Here is a 21,894-nt window from a genome sequence, read left to right as displayed (position 1 = left end):
CAAAAGCAATGGGTGCAGATTGAAATGCAGTCACTGCCTGTCCCTATTTTTATAGCTCAGTGACTACCGAAACCCCCCGTTCATCCCACCTTACTATTGGGCCTAGATTGTCCTGTTGGAAGTCTATCCGAAACAACCCATCCATCTCCTCTCGGACTTCCCCGTAAGTCTTTCTTGTCAAATGTTAATTTTCCTCCCGGATTGGACCTCAGAGTTTTTAGTTGTTGGTTAGACAAAGGTCTTTTTCCAGTCGGACAGCTGGTGAGCGAGGACAAAGTTCGCCACTTAACGCTCTTGGCCCTTCCGGCGCCCTCCATACAGTCTTAACACCTTTTGAACTCCTGTGTGCCGGTTCCTCGCCCCTTACTCATACTATTTCTCTAATTTATAACTTTCTCTTTTTTTGCATGAAAACCTGTAATCGAGTACATAGATTTATAGAAATATACACATCAACAAACTCCCCTGGCAGGCAAAATTATACCGAATGGTAATTTTAGGTTTTAAAGAGAGATATCTAATTAAACATTAATCTACTCATACAAGCAATCAAAATCCCATTATTTTTCTTTCACAGGCTTTTAAAGTAAACTTTAAGGTTCAATTTACAAAAAAAGGGACAAAACTCATGTGCCTTAGGTTGATCATGTGTATTGAAGCCACCTTTTTTTTTTGGCACCAAAAAATAATTAAGTATGAAGTAAAGGAATGTATAATGTCGGGCAAGTATGATAAAACTTTTTTTTTTTATGGAATCTCCATATTCTGATTGACAAAGGGCCATCATTTGAAAGTGATATGTGGATTAGACACTGAGATAGGAATTTGTTTCCACATACACCTCACATAAAAACGGAGCATCAGGAGTGGCATTTCTGAGCAATTTATCAAAACTTTGACCCCTTATATCTCAAAAACTATGAGGGCTAGAGATGAAAAAATGTACATGGGTTTGTAGCTATGTGGCAGTATCAAGTGTACAAAGTCATGAAAATCTGAGTTGGTGAGTATCATGGCCTGGGGGACCTGACAAGGAATGACCCAGGTGACTTAATTAGTACCTCAATCAATTTGATTTGATTTAGCCATCTGGACTCAAGCATGGATATCCTAAAAACCTGGACTGTAAAGGCAGAATTTGGGAACCTCTGTTCTAAATCATTGCATTGTGGACAAAAACAATTTCCTCAGAGGGGTATAAAGAATATTGTGCCCTATTCAGAATCAGAGCTTACAGATTGGAAAAATGCATCCACAAATTTTGTTTTGCACCTGGTTCTGGACCTGTACCTGGGGACCCTGTGGTTGTGGCCTGAGACAGTGAGGTCTACGCCCACTCTCCGGCATGTATATCCTGGTAAGAATACTGCCGAGATTGCAGGAAGATGACATTCTGCCCAGACCAGAATGTTTGACACTTCCGTCATGGCAGCCCGACATTGTGTGCCTCCCTGATGGTTGAGGTAGGCTACCGGGTTGGCATTGTCGGACTGTACTTGGACAGGCCTGCCCTTCAGTATATCCTGTGCTTGAACGAGTGCTCTGAACACTGCACGTAGTTCCAGGACATTTATGGACAGGAGACCTTCCATGAACGTCCATCTTTCCTGATATGTATGCTGACCTGTCACTGCGCCCCATTCGCGGAGGCTGGCATCGGTAGTATGGAGTACCCTTGTTCAGACTGAACGTTTGCAACCATCATGAGAGGGACAGCCGCACCTCTGGAGAAAGATTGATCGTCTGTGACTTAATTGAGTGGTACTCCCCGTTCCAGCGGGAGAGGATTAGCCGTTGCAGTGGTCTGTAGTGGAACTGGGCATATTCCACCATGTTGAAGATGGATCCCCGAACCTGCATTGCTGAATGAACAGATACCAACTGGTTGTGGAGAAACCTGTGAATCCGCAACTGAAGGGCCACAATCTTGTCTTCTGGTAATATATTCTCTGTGCCAGAGAATCCAGACGTGCCTCTAAATGCATCTGTTGTACTGGGGGTATATATGGAGGAGGTCCCAGTACATCCTGGGACCTGAAGCTTTTAACAGTTTGGTGCCTGGATCAGTCCAACCACATACCCCAAGGTAATTCCTGTGGACCCTACTATGGACCCTGAAGAAGAAGTGTTGATGAATTTTAACATGTAGTTGTAGAATCATATATACTAAAATCCATACACTTAAATGTTTTTGTTTTATAAAGCTTTACCACTTGAGGACAGATTGTTCTTGGGACTTTCTTACATAGGAAGTGTTAAAGGTTAATGACTATCCTGAGATCAGCAAAAATCTAATGTTAATTTAAACAATTTTCTGTGAAATGGACACCAGGGGGGTCATGTGTGCATAATGTAGTCAGGACTATACCCCTTTTCCACCAAAATCCAGGGTCCTGGGGTTTGGAACACTGGGCCTGATTCAGAGCCGAACGCTCTGACCAGAGCCCCCCCTAAAAATGGAGCGGCCTCCTGGCCGCTCGTATAGCTGTGGGTGACCACCCACAGCTATAGCGAGCGGCCATGATGATGGTCGTGATGGTCTTTGACCATCGCGACCATCGGGCATGCGACGAGACCCTGCTGTAGGGTCTCGCTGCCGCAAGCCCAGGAGTGATTTTGGCTCTATCAGAGCCAAAATCACTCCCACTGACATCATTACTGATGTCAGTGGGGCCGGGCTCAGATGGTAGGCGTTCCCATGGGAACGCCTCCGTCTGGCAGCAGCGCCCCCAGCACGCCCACCAAAGGGGGCGTGCTGTCAGTCACCATCGACAGCACACCCCCTTTGGTGCGAGACCCCGAGCGACGTATTCCTCTTCGCTCGCCGGGTCTCGCGCATGCGCACGACGGAGCTCCCTCCGTCGTGCGCATTTGGCAAACATCGACCCGCTTGCGAACGTCCTTTGCTCGCGAGCGGGTCTGAATGACCCCCACTGTTCCAAGCCAGATCAGATCTGGGATTTACCCCATTCACACTGCACATGGGTGCAGTGCTGGTACTTGGCAATGTTGACATCATCAAACGCTGGAAACTCCTGCTCTCCCCTGAATGCCAGACCGGAGCGAACCAGGGGGACGGGATGTTACAGCGGTCACTGGGGAGATGGGCAGGGAGAGATTACAGCCTCCCTGTATGAAGCAGGGATGGGGTAAAAACCGGAATGGTCCAGTCCATATGGGGAGGCTGTAATCTCTCCTTCCCCGGTGACAGCCGAACAGCAAACTGGTCCCGGATCAGAAGACTCTGGTTACTGGTTTCCACTGAGCTTGACCAAGGTTTTACCCACGTAAAACTCTGCTTGAGACCTGCGAAGAAATGCCGGGTCAATCGACCCGAGATTTTTTTCCAGTGAGCTGCTACCCGGGTATTTTGGCCAGTGTAAAAGTGTCAAGGACAGATATTTGCCATAGTCATTGCAAAGGACAATATGATCGGAAATTGAATCCGTTGATCGTAAAATGAAAAGTGCTGGTGCTTGGAGTCAGCGGAATGCGGGGCAAGGTGTGCAATGACCCCTTATGTTCTCCGCACAAAATTTCCACAGAAATTATGTTTTGGAACAGCGACTTTCCGATCATACGTGTGTGATACCCTGACCACTAGGATTGATTTGTGTAGTAAGGTATGGATTTACCAAATACAGTTCCTGGTTTGTCTTCCAAATTATTCAAAACAAATATCAACAATAAATTAAATTTATTCTCAGATAACCATTTCACAAAAGAGCAAAGTGGTGCAAGACAAAGTTGAAACAACAATTCACATTAAAACAATGTATACATGCATAAGACTACAGGAAAGACACTCGGATCCCTGGGTAATTTTATTTAACAGGAACACTTCGTTCTTGTGCTGCAAGGTAGAGGGTTAGCAATACACTATTTTACCCACACCACATATGATAATACCACATAATACCATTTGTATAAAACAATATTTGCAACCTAGGGAACATTTAGTCCCTGAATATCTGGCCAAAACCCCTTGCGTTGGTGCACTTTTCAATAACCAAGGCCTTAAGGCTATGTTGCTAAGATATCTGAAGTTATCTGTGAATGCTACACTGCCACTGATGATAATACTGTCGGTGGCCCTTGAATGTTGCAAGCCCGGGCTTGGAAACTCTTTAAGATAGTCTGTAGCTGTTCCTGAAGAAGGCTGCCTTTGCCTAAAATGAGTATACGTCGGTGGTTCTATTCACGGGTGTTAGAGAAAGTTTAACCCCGTATAATACAATATAAGTTAAGTTTAGTTGGTCTGGACGAAACAACACAGTTCCTAAATAACTGTTAATTCAAGCTGAGTATCTATAGGAGAAGGGATTATCCTGCTGCTATAAAGTAGATGAGGAATACATTAACTCCATCAGGCTCTATCCTCATTGAATGGCTGTATTGTAGTTAATCTCTTAGTGTTGCAGTCACTACTATGAGCTCACAGGTATTTAGCCCTTTACTTGTCTATACCTGCCTGCAGTTTGTCAGTTCCATGTGGTGCAAAACACTGGGCATCTAACAGACCTGCTCCATGTAGTCCAGCTGATCAGCGCTTGCAGCTCCTGGGACAGCATCCTTTCCTACAATCCAGCCCCCGATGTCAGTCACCGCAGAGGGGGAAGGCTTCGGGGCAGTCCCACCTACGCTGCTTCCTCTCCCAAGCAGCAACAGCTTCCTGACAAGCTCTGGGTGACACCGCTTCGGTCAGTCCAGCCTCTCGCCCTGTAAGAAGCACCCGCTGCCAATCTCACAGCTGTCCGGTAAGTGCGCGGACCCCCTGCAGTATAACGCTGCCTCAGGACTAACTGCCAGTCAACTGGGTAGCTCCTCTGTAAATGCTCTGTCCGGGTCCTTGACCCGCACCGGCTCTGTTCCCGCCGGGTGCGCATGCTATATTACAGTTACAATGGCAATATATCACTGTAGGAGGGCGAGCTGAGCTCCCCCTCAAGTCCAGTGGGGCAGTCCAGACACTACACCACCCCACCATTAACAGTCCATGGCTGGGGACAGTTCATAATCCGGGGGGGGGGGGATAAAGGGGAATAGAGACAGTCCAGCGGGCATAATATAAGGCATACAGATGCCAGTGTCCAGTACATAAATAATACACATCACAGCCCTGGGGCATCATGCACACCCAAATAAATATTAGACACATCTATCCCACATAAACCAGGCATCTTATTAGTGATACTTCCAGAATTGGGGGTATCACATGTGTACCATTGACTAAACCTTACCCTGTGTCCAGGTTCCAGAATGTAACGCCGCAGTCCACTCATCTTGATCGTGTGCAAAAATTAAACTGGATAGCGCACTCTTTCATCTTCAGTCACAACTGTGTCGAGACTGTGGAAAATGTGCACTTCGTCTGGAAGTTGTTCAATGATTTTGTTGATCTCATAACCCATGGGAATTATTTTATCTTTCAGTTTGTACTCAAACAGGGTTTGAATGTTAGTGTCATATGTTTCAATAATGTCACTCTTGCATAACATTTCAATTGGTATTTGAATGAAAGTCGAATCATGAATATTGGCATGGCCAAAACCAACCGCAGATAGAAATTCGGTAAATGCGACCTTGTTACGGTTTGTATGCATGTTCTGTGTGAGTAGATACTTTCCGAAGCGTGGTTATAGTGGGCACGATTTGTTAGTATTAAAATGAACCTCTATATACCCCTGCCTGTACCTTCTAAAATCCTTCCTATAAACCTCTAAGGATGACGCTAATTTGCGTACGCAGTCATACAATAAATAGAGACTCCAGACTCAGAACATGTGTTTCCGAAGCACAAAGTATTATTCAAGTAAAAGTACAGTCAGTTACACGCTATGATCTGTGTACAATAAGCGCAAATAAATACAATGAGAGAGACCCAGAGAGAGACACAGAGAGAGAGAGAGACACAATTTAGGCGCAAAAGGAAATTATACAGACTCCAAGTACAGTATACATACGCAGGCGCTCCTGGACCTGGAGATAGGCATCAGCAAGAGACCCCTAGTCATACAGCGTTCGTGCACTCATATTTATACCCCCCCAGAATAAACAGGACAATAGGGAAGTCTGTTGCTGATATCATTGGTTCCCAGAGGAGAAGCATATGTCACAGCACATTTAACAGGCTGGTTCAAATAGACTCCCTGCCTCTAACAGCTGGGGATCTTTCTAATCACGCCCTCTGTAACATCCTAACAGTTCATGAAATAAAACATTTTGTTGCTTGTAGGTTCTGTGATCCATAACTTGAGTTTGCATGATGCGATCTCTCCACCGATAACACCGGAATGCTGTAAAAAGCATACACATCAGAACAAAACCAAACACAACTTGCTTATCATGTATAATACCTAAGTTATCAAATATCTTTATTTCTCAGCATTTAAACTAACTGAACCAACTTAAATCATATACTTTAAAGCTTATTAAACCTTATGTGTGAATATGTAATGTGTGAGTATTCGGGGTTTGATATAAAGACGTATTAATGTGTGTATGAAGATGGGTGCACTTGACTCTAAATTCTTAGCAGCGTGACATGCTGGGCCAGATAGTTCTACATGTCCTCTGTCAGCAGGCCCCCACCTTTCCTGTGTTCAAAGGAAAGAAAACTCTTTATTCTCCCGGTCTCTTGTGTGAAAATGCAAAATATCCCAGCTACAAGAGACAGACCTAAGGTGACACTCTAGCCTTTGAAATCATGTCATTGCAGGAAGCTTGCTAATGTAATCTAGCCGGACCACTCGTAGTGAGGGCAAACACTATCCAGGAAGCTTATCTACACAAGCCAGTTGTCACCTGGCCACTTGCTCTAATGCAATACTGTAAAGCCATTTCTGGAATATATCCTTTTATAATACGTAAAGTAATGAAATAGGCTTTTGGTGAATTGCCGTAACCTATGGTGATGGTCACAGATGCATTTGCATGATGCTAATGGTATTATCGCCACATGTACTAAAATGTGAGTTTATCTAAAATGGCGCTTAGGCGGCCAGTCGCAAGATGGTGTCGCTACGATTCAATTTTAAACTGATCTTGTCTCAGCCAATAATCCAGTTTTGACAGATTTCAGACAGTTCTCGATAATGGTTCCGCATGCTGAGTGAGGGACTACGGGTAGAGCTTGTTGAAAATTTCCAAGTATCAAGAACTTGCCACCAAATGGTTGTTCATTATGTTTGATGTCGCGGAATAAACGATCAAGGCAGGTCAGGCCATTAGTAGGGATCATGGAAGCTTCATCAAAAATGTAGACCCTTTTCAATTTCAGTTCTTTTTTAGCTTTCGAACTCTGGCCCTGCTTCAGAGCCGGACGCTCTGACAGAGTGCTCGCTCTGAATCAGGGCCGGCCTTCTTGTTTTTTAGAGCGGCCTCCTGGCCGCTCGCATAGCTGTGGGTGACCACCCACAGCTATAGCAAGCGGCCAGGAAGATGGTCAAGACATCGGGCTTGCGACGAGACCTTTGTGGTAGGGTCTCGTTGCCGCAAGCCCCAGAGAGATTTCAGCTCTAACAGAGTTCACATGGGAATGCCTCCGTTTGGGCAGCCACTCCCCCTGCCCGCTCACCAAAGGGTGTGTGCTGTCATTCAACATCACCAGCATGTCCCCTTTGGTACGAGACCCGGAGCGACGATTTGCCCGTTGCTATCCGGGTCTCGCGCATGCGCACGACAGAGCCGGCTCCATCGCGCATTGGGCCACCATTGACCCGCTTGCGAGCGCATAGCACTCGTGATCGGGTCTGAATCTCTGCTTGATAGAACTAACCGAATTCTCAAACAAAGGAATCTGAAAATTTGAAGATGCTGTGGCTTGTACGTTGTCCTGAGAGGAGCATTGCTGCGATGCCTGTCCATGCTACAGCGGAACATTTCATACCTTTGCCACAAAAGAAATGTAACAATGCTTCATACAAAAAGTATTTCCTCAGCCACCAGCACCAGAAATGAAAAAGGCATTCATACTTATTTCTTGGTTAGTGACACACGCAACTATATGATCAAAGATCACTTTTTGTTATGAATTAAGTTCAGGAACCTGTCAATAATCGCTTATTCGGTTTCTGCTTCAAAGACCGTTTGTGGCATGGCTTCTCGTGAGACTTGTGGCTGACCTAAATCTCTGAGGCTCAAGGAATGTGACAATAGTATTGTACAACTTTCAAAAGCACCTTGTTGCGACTAATCTTTAGCAGGAGTGTTCTACAGAAGTGTTCCATTAAAGTTATGGGTATTTTAGTCCACAATAAGCACAAAGGTAAGCAAACATTGCTCTGAACTGTTTGGGCATCTGGTAAGAGGAAGCTTCTTCGAGTGCAATTTATTGTGTCAGATTCAAAACGATTCCGTGCAATAACAGCTTGCTTGAAAGTTTTGTCGACTGTTCCATTAAGGTCTTCAGGTCACCAAAAGATGTCGGCCCAGGGTCACTGACCAATAGAAAATGAAGTGCAAAGGTTTCCTCATGTTTCGGGCTGACTATGTAGACACGGTTGATAGCTAAACAATTTGTTTGCCTTCTTTTCCAACGTTTGTTGTTATATACTCTTTTGAGATGTCCTGGTACAAAATCGATCTAGCTTTGGGGTCATTGTTAGTGAGATTGAAAAATGCTGTCAAAGTTGTCTTGGCATGTTCTTCTCTGACCAAACCAGCGATGTCCGTGTTCTTTTAGGAAGTAGACATTGTGATGTCCTGGCAGATGAATAGCTAACTTCTGGACAGTATGCAATTTTGATTGCATTGGGAACTCAAGTAACCTCCAACATGCCTCAGGTGCACTCATATAGTGCATGTTGACAAATTGTGTAATCTCATCATAATCAACTCGTCCATCTGGGGCAATGTTCACAGTCTTGACATTTGTACTATTGTAGCCATTGTAGATATGTGTGTGTAGGTACTTTACTGCTTTAACTGTCGAACATACTTCTACGGTGATATGAGCCTGGAATTTCTCACTCAAGTATGGTTGATACGGCACCACCCACTCATTTGTGATTTCAAGAAAGTGACAATTAACTTTGGTTAGAAAGGTTCTGCTATCATTTCTTCGCTTGTAGATGGGATAACCATTGCAGTTTTCCTTTGTCAGAGCTGCGTAAGATTTCAGGAAATTATTTGTACATTTGCCATTTTTCATACAATTCAACATTGGATTGAGTGCTCCGCAAGGGCTGATGATCATGCAAGACTTCACAACTTCGAACAGGACAGTCCTGTCAGATGACGGAAGTTCTGCTGATACTGCTATCAATGGGGTCATTCCAATTAGGTGTGAGTTGCTATTTTCACTTCAAATTTGCATAGCGAATTCATTTTGCAATCCAATTAGCCACTCGCACTGATCAGTCAGACTGAATTCGCAACTTTCCATTCACACCTCCCTAAGGGTGAGATGGAGAAGAAAATCTTTATTTCAAGGTGAAAATGTCGGGACACTATGCTGAACCCCTTGGACACCCCCCCCCCCCCCAATGACTAATTAGGCATTTGGAAGTTTCCAATTAGCCTAATTAGTCCATTAATTACGTTATTTTTGGGGGGCTAAAAAAAAGCCAAATGTCCTCAAATTACCCCAAAATCAACTTTTTCTAGTGTTTAGGCACCCCAAATTTAATTAAAATCATTTTTTATTTGAAAAATAATTGTTTATAATTTTTTTTTTTTTTCATGGTGCCCTCAAGATCACCCTTTTTCTTACCTTTTTTTTTGCATTTTTCGTTTAATTCGTTTGAGATTAAACAAAAAAAGTTTGGTTTTTATAAATTTCTTGCATTTAAAAACACAAATCATCCATTTGACACCATTTAAAAACCTACAGTAACTTCTCAATGCCCACAAACAGCCTTCTATAGGGTCCGGCTAACGAAATTATCCAATTTGGGGAGTCCAGGATGATATGCAGTTGGGAAGGCGGCGGCCGGTTTCCCGACTGCTTTATCCCGGCGAGCGTTAAATGACAGGCGTCTCAATCTAGACGCCTGTCATTTTACTGACGCCTGGAGACCGGTGCCCGGCATCCCGAACGAAGTGATGCCGAGCGTGGACAGCCGTGGGGGGGGGGGTAGGTTAAGGGCTCCCGGGGGGGACTTAGGGTTAGGCACCCCCCCGGTAGGTTAGGGTTAGGCTAGGGAAAGGGAGGGTTAGGGTTAGGCACTTGGAGGGGGGATTAGGGTTAGGCACCCCTAAGGAGGGTTGTGGTTGAGGGAGGGAGGTTAAGTTAATGTCGGGCAGCCGCTGTCGGGATTTGAAGCGCCAGACTTGCGTACGGCTGTAATTCATACCGATTCCTCCAGGATGGCCTCCCCACATTTTCATGCATTTTTCTCAAATCTCATTTGGCAGTCAATTCGCACCCCTCAGCTGCGAATAGGCATTTTTTATTGGATTGGAGAATTCTTGGGAGCACGCTTCACTGTGAAGTCTGCGAGTTTCAAGAAACAAACTCGCTACTCGCAATTCGCACCTAATAGGATTGACCCCTATGTGTGCAATCTACCTATCGCATCTTCTGCCAGGGTGAGAAGCATTTGGTAATGAGGCAGTCCTCGTTTCTGGAGTTCGATGGCGTGTAAGTGATAGATCACCTTTCCAAAGACTTCTTTCTTGGTCAAATCAGAGATGAGATCATCAAGTTTTGCTTTGAATACTTGAACAATATGGTCAAGTCTGAAGTTGGACTGAGTTTCGTATACAAGATTCTCAGTTATCGCTTTCCATTTCGGATTACATGATAATGTGATGAACAGCAATGGTTTGCAGGAGGTTCTGACTAAAGCCACACCATCTTAGTAATGCATGTTCATGTTTCTAGGCGAACCTTGGAAAGAAGAAGGCAAGATTACTATTTTCCCAAGTTGTATTCCACGCTCGTCTGCCTCGTTGAATAGGTAGTCTTGTAGATAAAAGTAAACACGTATCAATCGCTACATCATTTAGGTTACTTAATATAAAGCCCCACCATTCTCATTCCACATAGAGTTCTATAATAGTTGTTTTTTATGTGTACATTCTCTCTTGTTTGAAACATAGTTATTACCCATTGATTTTTTTATGCTGCGAGGAAGACATTTTGTTATGGGTAAGTATGCAACAGAAATATGTATGTTTGTCAGTGAGACAGGGATGTGCTACTTTCCTGTGAGTAGTGTCTGTATGAGGGATGCTGTTGTTTACAGATGGTCATGTGACAGTTGGAAATAGTTCAGTTGAGCGGTTACGCTGGGAAGTGTGCGGCCGTTGGGAAATAATACACAGTCATGTGATCTAGTGTGTACAATCATGTTAGTGGGGATGCTGTCATTATAACACACTACTTTACAAGGGAACTTTGCCGCTCCGAACCGCTGCCCCAATATTATTTTTCTCAACGACTGGCACATCTACAGGGTAAGACCTTGATATTTAATCCCGCAATCATGTTTTTACATTTAGCCGTTCTCTCAAATAGGTCTCGCAGTAAAAAAACTTATAGAATTAATATATAGACTACAGCAGAGAGGATCAAAAGTATCCGGCAGCATAAGTAACAACATACAGTGACAGGTATCAGGCTACTCCACGCCCTCCCCTAACGCGGGCAAGTCACAACACACAGTGTGTAAGTCTTCCTGCAACTCCACAAGTTTATCAAGCACATGGTATTTAGATTCACTCACTGCCTGCAACACTTGCTGTAGAGCAACTGAACATAGGAGAGAAGCACTGTATCCCTGCAAGGGTTGGAAGCTGGGCCGTAGCTAGGGTAGTGCGTCCGGTGCCATCGCACAGGGCACCACAGGTCAGGGGGCCCTGTTTGGGCCTGTCAAATTTCTGTTTATCATCATTATTGCTTGTAGCTTCCTCTTATTTCATCCCCAGCATCTCCTGGCCTCTCCTATCAATTCCCTGGCCTTTCCCCATGTAGCCATGGCCCTTTTTTGGGTGCATTATGTCCCTTTGAAAAATGAGGGGGGCGCCAATGCTCTTTCTGGCACAGGGCACCAAAAAGTCTAGTTACGGCTCTGTTTGGAAGACTAGCTGCTCCATAGCAAACGACAAGGCAGATTACCTGGGAGTAAACCAGAGCAGCAGTGCAACTTCCCTAGGTGTCCTACCAGGAACTGTGAGCAACAATGGTTCCTACCAGCAGCAAGAGAAATATAAGTTCCACCCACAGAGCTGGAATACGACAATTGAGAACAGCAACCCCTAGATTAGTGGCGTAACTAGGGTATTTGGAGCCCAGGGCAAGATGAAAAACTGAGCACCTCCCCCCAACTATGTGTGCGTGCAGAAAAAGTGGGTGTGGCCACTGAATATGGGGGCATGTCAACATGACACACCATCGTTTCTCATCACTGTGGGAACATTCTTTTCCATTCTATATGCAGGCACAGAAACAGACAAATTTCAGGTGCACAACTCCAAATTACTCATAATATATAAATGCAATAAAATTTTGCAATCAATAGAGGTTTTTAGCATAATCATGGCCAAGGTTATGGGCCTACCCACAATATCCAAGTAAACCTCTTTAGGGTAGGTCCCTAACATACTAGGGGTCAAATCCAGAGTGCAGGACACCCCCAAACTAGCCCAGCTAAGCTGCCCCAGGGCACCGCCATAGTAAGAAAAGTGCAGTGTAAAAGAGATAGTTAAGAGTAGCCAGAGCTGCATATAAAGAATGAAAATAAAAAAGTGAAGGGTTATAATGTGTTCTAACCGAAAAATGCACCTTCATGCCCCCAGTAGTAGTTCCCCTTATGCAATTTCCCCAGTAGCTGTGCCCCTTATGCAGTGCCCCTAGTAGTGCCTTTTATGCAGTACCCCCAGTAGTAGTGCCCTGTACACATAAAACACAGACACATATAATTATACTTACCCAAATCCTCGCTCCTGCACCCGCCGCCATCCGCTCCTCCGGTCTCGCTCGGCTTTATGGGAGAGATGTCATTATGTCTCTCCCTTCACCCACTGCCAGAGCTGGGAGGCAGAGCTCATGAGTGAGTTCCAGCCCAGCTCTGGCCATGGGTGCAGCAGCCAATAAGAGACTGACTCTTATTGGCGGTGGCGTGTTTGTTTTAGTGTGTAATGCCGTGGACTGCCCTGGTCAGCGGCATCGAGGGCATGTGCCCTGCTCGATGACATAAGCCCTCTGTTGCCTAAAAAGTGCCTTCTGGTCCATAGCAAGTTACCAGTGGTGGATCTATTGACACCAGCCAGGAGGTGTTGCCGCAGCTTGACCACACAGGTGCCGGTGTAGGAATCTGCATAGAACAAGAGATCTTGGTGCTGTTGTAGGAGCCTGGCTGGTACAAGCGATTCCAGGTGCCAGCCTAGGATACGGGTATTGGAAGAGAGTTACCTGCCCACAACACAGTGGGAGAAGCTATTAACAGGCAGTTACTAACAGGGAAAGAGAATCCCTGAGTGGTGAGGTAAGCCCACTCAAGTTGCTAGAGAGCGAGCAACTTCCTCTACATACAACAAAAACTATGATCACCTGGTGGAGTGAGGTCATCTGGTCATATTGTTGTATTATGCTAGGTACATACCTGACAGATCAGAGGGGCAATCCCAGATAGATAGATAGTCTCAATACCGACATCCAAATCCCGACAAGGGACTTAACATAGGCATCGAAATACTGATGCCTATCTTAATCCCGATGCCGACACAGAAGGATGCGTGTCCGAAAGGGGTGAGTTCCGGGGCGCCCTTAGAGTTAGCCAGGGGGGAGGGGGGAGAGTTAGGTATAGGGAGCGTTGAGGGGTTAGGTTTTGGTTGAAGAGGTTTGGGTTAGGCACTAAGGGGGGAGGGTTCGATTTAGGCATAAAGGGGAGATGGTTAGGTTTAGGCACTAACAGGGAGGGTTAGGGAGGGAAGGGTAAGTATACTTACCCGATTCCTGTCGGGATGCCACTGTTGGAGGCTTCCCGACAGCTGGCATTACATGCCCATTCCGGTATATAGATAGATATAGATTTTATTTTTTTTACAGCTGATACGATTCCCATAATATCCAATTTTCTGTATACACACTACATAATTTTTCTTCCTATAAGAAAGATAGATTTCCCTAAAGATTGTTGATTTGAAGTTTTTACATGTAGATGTCTGTACACACTGCTTTGCTGCACAACATCAGCTTGTTGTGGCCAATGAACATCACGTAACACCTGATATTAGGAGCCGATCTGTTGGGTTTATGAACAAAAGTCGGCTCCGTGTGCAATAAGCAGACCGACTAGCCGAGAATTGACTGATTGGCCAAATTATTGCACAGTGTGTACCTAGCATTATAGTGTGAGTATTTGTCACATTTGAGGTAGAGGTCAACTTGTTCTTGATTAATGACACTAGACCAGTTGTCAAAATGTCTGCAAGACTTTAATGGAACAGCATCTGTGGCAGTAAATATTTGAGATGCTATTAATTTAATTAAAATTTTTCTTCATATATTAGACCACAGGTTCTCAAACTCTGTCCTCAGGACCCCAAACAGTGCATGTTTTGCAGGTCTCCTTACATAATTACTAGTGAAATAATTAGCTGCACCTGTTGATCTTTTAAAACATGTCAGTGAGTAATGAGTACACCTGTGCACCTGCTGGGTGACCTGGAAAAAGTGAACTGTGTGGGGTCCTGAGGACCGAGTTTGAGAACCACTGCATTAGACCAGTGGTTCTCAAACTCGGTCCTCAGAACCCCACACAGGTCACGTTTTCCAGGTCACCCAGCAGATGCACAGGTGTACTTTACTCACTGACATATTTTAAAAGATCCACAGGTGGAGATAATTATTTCACTTGTGATTCTGTGAGGAGACATGCAAAACATGCACTGTTTGGGGTCCTGAGGACAGAGTTTGAGAACCTGTGCATTAGACTATGGGAGATTTACGTAAATTTGATAATTACTTAAATCTCTGATTGTTGCAAATCTGCGCAGAAGCTCCACTGCACAGATCTGTTGCTGCCATGATTATATGCTGCTGGCGTTTGAGGGCAGCAACAGGCAATGTTCCTGAAAACGGGGTTGTGTTGGCCCTGCTCTCTGGGTGTACCAAAGCCAGTGGCTGCGTCCCTGGACGGGGCTTCTCTAGCCCCAGCAGCCTGATTTTACTGGATAGCCTGAGTAAACTGAATGCTACTCAGATGTTCACACAACTGATCCGATGCTGCATCATCAGACTCAGCAGCAGATTACAGAAGCTTGCATTGGGCATCTTTTAACTAGAGAGACACCTGTGACTTTTTTGCGTAATTTCGCACAGCCACTTACAGATGCAGCAGCTGTACCTTTATCGTCCACCACTTAATCAGCCCCCATATTTAATGGGCTTAGGTGTACTTCACAATGGCACGATTACAACCTCTGCATTGCATGTCAGAGAGTCACAGGAGATACATTTCATATATATATATATATATGGTGCCCTGCTAAGTGTATGCTCTAGTTATTTGTACATTACATGCAACACAGAGAGGTAGCACTATGTTCCTGCTGAGTGTGTACTAGTCAAGTCTCCAGGCTGTTGATGTCCTGTAGTTTCTGTACTGTTAACATTGTATTCGCCAACAGGCTACATTAGGTCGCAGACACATTTTTATGTTTGAGTTAAAACTCCTTTAATTAGACCATTCACAATGACTGAAAATCTTCTGCAAATCTTTTATAGGAATGCACAGCTCCATCATTGCCCCTATGTCTGTGTCTGCTTCATGTCGTTGTGCAAATATAATGGTTTTACCGATTAATTAAACCTGATCACATAAAATCAAGGTGCCTCGAGCATTAATTTAATCTACATATAGTACTATTCCAGAATCTGCACTAAAGTACAGTACAGGCCCAAGACAATTTGTATTGATATGTCCTAAACCAACCTGATAACAAGAAACCCTTCCTGCCAGGATGAGCCATAGTTGGTCTAAGAAACAAAACATTTCTTAGGGAAGAAAATAAGCTTGTTTCTTCTTCAGGTTCCATAGGGTCCACAGAAATTACCTTGGGGATATATAGTTGGACAGCGTCCAATGCACCAAACGGCAAAGCTTTGGGGCTCCCAGCATGCACTGGTCCTCCTCCCTATACAGGGTTGGACTGGCCCACAAGGGGACAGGGGAAATCCCCGGTGGGCTCCACTACCTGTGGGCCCACCCCCCTCCTCAGTGGCTTAAGTTCATCCCAGACGCCCGGAGGCAAGTTATAATTTGGTGCCCCCCCCAGTCACAGCCGCTGACACTGTAATGTAGCAATTTGCATGCAGACAGGCTATAGATAGAAGAAGGCAACAACTGATGGTCTGACAAGGAGCTCTGTATGGTGACTTCTCAGGTGCCGGGAAGGGGTGCCATGTATTGGGCAACCGTGACTTTACACTCCAGGTACATAGTTACAGCCCTAAGTTGGGTGAATATGTTGTGCACAATGGAGGAGGTACCCCTTCAGAGCTGAAGCCCAGCGGCAGGTGCCTCCATTGTCTCCCATAGTTCTGCCCCTCCCCCTCCCCTAGGTGTCAGGTTCCAGACCTCAAATTATAGATTGTTACTGTATTAGATGGTCAGTTACTTGGTGGAACAGGACCACTGATCAGCATGGGGATTTGCCCATTGGTTAACCAAGCATCTGTGGTGGCTGGCCACACCCCTCTGGATGATGACCACACCCTTTAAACATGGGCCCCTACCACTGCAATCCCCTGGTGGGCCCTTTATGTCCCAGTCCGACACTGTCCTTATATACTCTGCCCCTAGCTACAGGCATTCAGTTGTTTTGTTTGGTGCGTAGCAAGACGCACCTTTTATAACAGCGAGACTGCTAGGTAGTCCTAGCCTTTTTTCTTTTATGTTTTACCTTAAGTTTATGAAATTTCAGAGTTTAGCAATACCAGCGTGGATAATGACGCTCTACTGCGGCTCCATCTACCTCCGCCGACTCCGAAACACCAGTAACGCTGTAAGCCCTGCGGTTCTTGGCAGGCCTCAGCGTGGCTTAGCTGGCAGCCTAAAGACGCTGAGGTCTGGGACTGTGGTCGGGTAACGGAGATGTCAGGTAAGGATTCCTCTTGGGGAATCATGCGCAAAGCAGTCCCTTGCCTCTGGTGTTGAGACGCATCAGAGGCCGCTGCGGGTGAAGGACGTTCTGTGATTCCTCACTTAGGCGGCGGGACCATATCGTCTGTTGCCAGGGACGGGTGGTAAGACACACTAGAGCGCACTAGTCAACGTCTTATTACCTTGAAGTGCAGCGTACCCGGCCATCCATATCGTAGCTTAGGGGAGATAAGGCATCCCCCGGCCGCTCCTCCCGCCAGACACAAACTTCCGAGGAAGTCCCTGCGTCCGGTTTTCTATTGACCACCACGTGTGTGAGATGCTTGCAGGTCAGCGTTTGTCCGTGCACTGCTACAGTGGTCTCAGAGATTGGTCTGTCTCCTTATAGACCTCTCCCTCAGGGTTTGGCATATAGTGCACTCTATATCCTACCATCTACCTGCGGGGGTCGGTCAGTTGATTCAGAGTCCATATTGCTGTGGCAAATGTGCGTATTTATTCATTGTATGTGACTATAAATGCTAGCTGCTGTGTGTACACTGCCTGTTTGCAAAAAATTGTCAGGTATATTATCATTGTGTTTCTCCTCATCACTTTGAAGGTGTGTGGGGTGTTTCATGAAAGTCACATTGCATTTATATTGTATGCCTTATACCAATATATACATTTGTACATTTATAAAGGTACAGGTAAGAAGGAGCATGTGAGTCCTGTGCTGCAGGCTTGTCTGAGCAGGTTGTTAACTAGGATGGATTGTGTAGTACTGTTGTTACAGCTACTTTATGTCTCCGGTACACCTGCACCAGCACTAGAGCCACCTGTGTGGCCGCTTGGTATCAGATTTTCTCACACTTAGTGGACAAAAGTTGCAGAAAGCATGCTACGAGGTGTTCACAGCATTTGGGTCCTTCTATGTATATGCCCCACATGAATTCCTGTTGGGGTTATTCTACTGCTCACTCTAGTCAGAGTATGCTGCTGTCTATAGCCTTTCTGCAGGCAGTTTGATTAGTAGCGGGGGAGCAGGGGCATAGGGTTCGTCACCCATGGGCTTTAGAGTCTGACTCTGCCTCCTCATCAGACTCCAGTGCAGTGAGTAATGGGTCTGTCTCGGTGAAAGAAGACCATTAGTTCCTAGAGGATGTCCCCTCTCAGTACAGGGGAAGAGGAGGTTTCGTTGACGTCTAGGGAGCCAATCTTTAGACGTCAGAAGGTGATTAAGAATTATTGTTCTCAGTCTGGGGGCTGACGAATCTCAGGTCTGAAGCATTTTTTTGCTATCAGGAATATAAACCTCTCGGTACCCATGTTGTTTCACCAGGGTAACAACTGAGAGTTCCCCAAAGATGCTCATGTAACGCAGGAGCACTATACTATCCATTCCTGGAGTATCCTCTTTATAAGAGGTTACAGATGGAAGACTTAAGAGTTTTCATTACCTAGAGCTACTACCAGACCAGCTGCGGCTGTAGCCTGGGTGGCCAGAGCTATGGAGGATTGGAAAAAGAGAGTATCAGTTTTCTTTCAGTGGATGAGAGTAACTGGGATGGGGAAAGCGGTTATTTACGCTAGTTTTCTGGCTTCTAGGGTCTTGGCAAGCTCAGGGCAGGCCATAGACCACTATGGCTAGAGAATCTGACAGCGGATGAGCCCAAGATATCTGGGTCGTCCAAGCACCATGTTTTCAAGCCAGATGGTTAGATGCTGTCTGATGTGGTATAAATCCTGTGTTGCAGGCTTGTCTGAGCAGGTTGTTAACAAGGGTGAATTGTGTAGTACTGTTGTAACAGTTACTTAATGTCTACGGTATACCTGCACCAGCACTAGAGCTACCTGTGTGGCCACTTGGTCTCAGATTTTGTCACACTTAGTGGACAAAAGCCGCAGAAGCACGAGCTCCGGCTGTAGTGCCTCATGCTACGAGGTGTTCACAGCATTGGTGTCCTTCTATGTAGATACTCCCAATTAATTCCTGTTGTGTTTATTCTACTGCTCACTCTAGTCAGAGTATGCCACTGTCTACAGCCTCTCCGCAGGCAGTTAGATCGGTAGCGGGCCTTCTCCTGGATGGAGTCCAACTTTTGCAGTTCATGCAGGCCTGGTACCACAGATGCCTGGGTGTGAGAGCTAGCTCTCTGGGTTATGCCATCTCGTTCCAGAGCCGGCATCCTCAGAAGTTGTGGGCACGACCCTTCCTGCAGACCCGGTCAGAGCCTCGGCCTACCAGGAGTCTATTGGGGCCCTCCTGGAATCAGGAGTTATAGTCCCTGTGATGCAACAGGGAAGGGGTTATTATTGGTATTTGTTTTTTAATCAAAAACCCAATGGGTCATACTGCCCTATACTTAATCTAAGGTAACAGATTCATCAATGTGTCCAAATTCCACTCTACGGTCAATTGGGCTGGCAATGGAGCTTGGAGACTTCATGGTCTCATTGGTGATACAGGATGCATATCGGTATCTCCTGATTGCAAGATCCCACCAAGCCTTTCTCAGGTTGGCTGTAGATCAGCAACATTACCCTCTACCCTTCGGTCTAGCCACAGCTCTTTAGGTGTCAGAATACTGCCATATCTAGATGACCTCCTGATAGGATGACCATTGCCTGTTTACAGGAGCATGGCTGGGTAGCCAATTGGGAAAATAAGTTGTCACTTTTTCCAACTCAGCAGATGGTGCACTTGGGGGCACTGCTGGATTCTCTGGGACAGAGGATTGGTCTACCAGAGGACAAGATTATAGCACTACAGACTCATGTGCACAATCTACTTTGCAAGCAAACAGTGTCAGTTCACTTGGCTATGCAGATGCTGGGCTCTATGGTAACCACATTTGACATGGTGACTTATGCTCAGTCCCACTCCAGGTCCCTGCAGCTGTGGATCCAGGACCAGTGGGATGGTCAGTATCATTCGATAAAATCCCAGATGGGTTGCATCTAACCAGAGGTTCACCTCTCCCTAGCCTGGTGGATGGAGATGACTCATTTGAACAAGGGTCGTCCACTATGGATACCGGAGTGGATACTCTTCACCACAGATGCAGGTCTGCGAGCATGGGGAGCAGTGACAGGTCATCGCAACTTTCAAGGCGATACAGGAAAGTCACCTGCCAATAAATATATTGGAACTTCGGCAGTGCTCAAGACACTCATACTGGACGGGGCAGGCCTGTAAAGGTTCAGTCCGACAGTGCGACAGCAGTGGCCTACAGGATCAAGGAGGCATACGAAGTCTGGCAGCCATGAAAGAAGGGCAAGGATTCTGCTGTGGGCAGAATAACATCTTCCAGCGGTCTCAGCAATATTCTTCCAGGTGTTCTCAACTGGGAAGCGAACTTCCTAGGTCACCAGGACATACACGCCGGAGAAAGGGCTCTTCATCCAGAGGTGTGTCAACTGTCAACTCCTGATGAACAGGTGGAGATGTAGACCTCATGGCATCATGTCACAATCACAGAGTCAACAGGTATAGGTCCAGGACAAGGGACCCCTCAGCCACCTTCGTGGACGCTCTGGTGGTGAGATGGAACTTCAGGTTGGCATACCTGTTTCCTCCAAAGCTCCCTCCTCTCAACAGTCATCAGAAAATTCAAGCAGGAGAGCGGCAGGATCATACTAATAGCCCCTGCCTGTGCCAGGTGGCAATGGTTCTCAGATCCGACTCGTCTATCCATAGACAGTCCATTTCCACTGCCTCTATGGCAGCTTCTGCTAATACAGTGTCACTGCCTATACCAGAGTTTACCTTGCAGGCTTTGACAGCATGGCTTTTGAGTCTTCCATCTTAAAGGCCAAGGGGTTTTCTCTTTCAGTGATAAAGATCATACTGAGGGCAAGGAAGCCTACTTCTGATCGCATCTATCACAGGGTTTGGCAGTTATTTTTTCTTTGGTGTTCCTATAGGAAATATGACCCTAAGATGTTCAAGGTATTAAGGGTACTTGGTTTTTTCATGGCTGAATTAAACTTAGGTCTTTACCTGGCTACCTTGAGACTCCAAGTTTCGACTTTGACTGTTTTGGTTTCAGTGCAATATGCTCCTCTGCCGAATGTTAGAACATTCTTACAGGGGGTTCTGTGACTGCAACCTTCATTTCCCCCACCAATGGCACTGTGGGATTTGTCTTTGGTGCTCAGGGCACTACAGTCGCATCCCTTTAAACCCTTCAATAAGGTGGATGTGGGATGGCTGACGTTGATGATGTGTTTTCTCCTGGCCATCTCTTCAGCTCGCATAGTGTCTGACTTTGCAGCAATGTCATGTCACTCTCCATATTTGGGGTTTCATCAAAATAGAGCTGTCCTACATACCAAGGCGGGCTACCTCCGAAGGGTTGTTTCCCGTTTTCATATAAATGAGGAAATGGTAGTCCTGGTATTTAAGTCTTCAGACCTGTCTATAGGTGAAGCTTCCCTGGATGTGGTTCAAGCTCTTCATATCAACGGGGAGCAGACCAGCTCCATCAGGGAACCGGATTCTCTCTTTGTGTTATATGGTTTTCACAAAAGAGATTGGCCAGCAAACAAACAGACTTGGCTCACTGGTTCTGTATGGCCATTTCTCAGGCCTATACATGGCTGATCCCCCTGTTCCTAACAAGAGGACAGCACATTCCACCCGGTCCATGGGACCATTGTGGGCTTTAAGACAGGGCGCCTCTGCTGAACAGCTCTGCAAGGCAGCCTCCTGGTCTTCTGTGAGTACGTTCATAAAGTTCTATGCTTTTGATACGTATGCCTCCCAGGATGCTTCCTTTGGGCGGCGGATTCTCCTATCTGCTCTGGAGCATCCTCACCCTTAAGGGAACTGCTTTAGGATGTTCCAAGGAAATTCCCGTGG

The sequence above is a fragment of the Taudactylus pleione genome, unplaced genomic scaffold (genome assembly GCF_031769625.1).
Source record: "Taudactylus pleione unplaced genomic scaffold, aTauple2 ptg000086l, whole genome shotgun sequence".
Taxonomy (NCBI): Eukaryota; Metazoa; Chordata; class Amphibia; order Anura; family Myobatrachidae; genus Taudactylus; species Taudactylus pleione.
Note: the sequence above shows the minus strand (reverse complement) of the source record.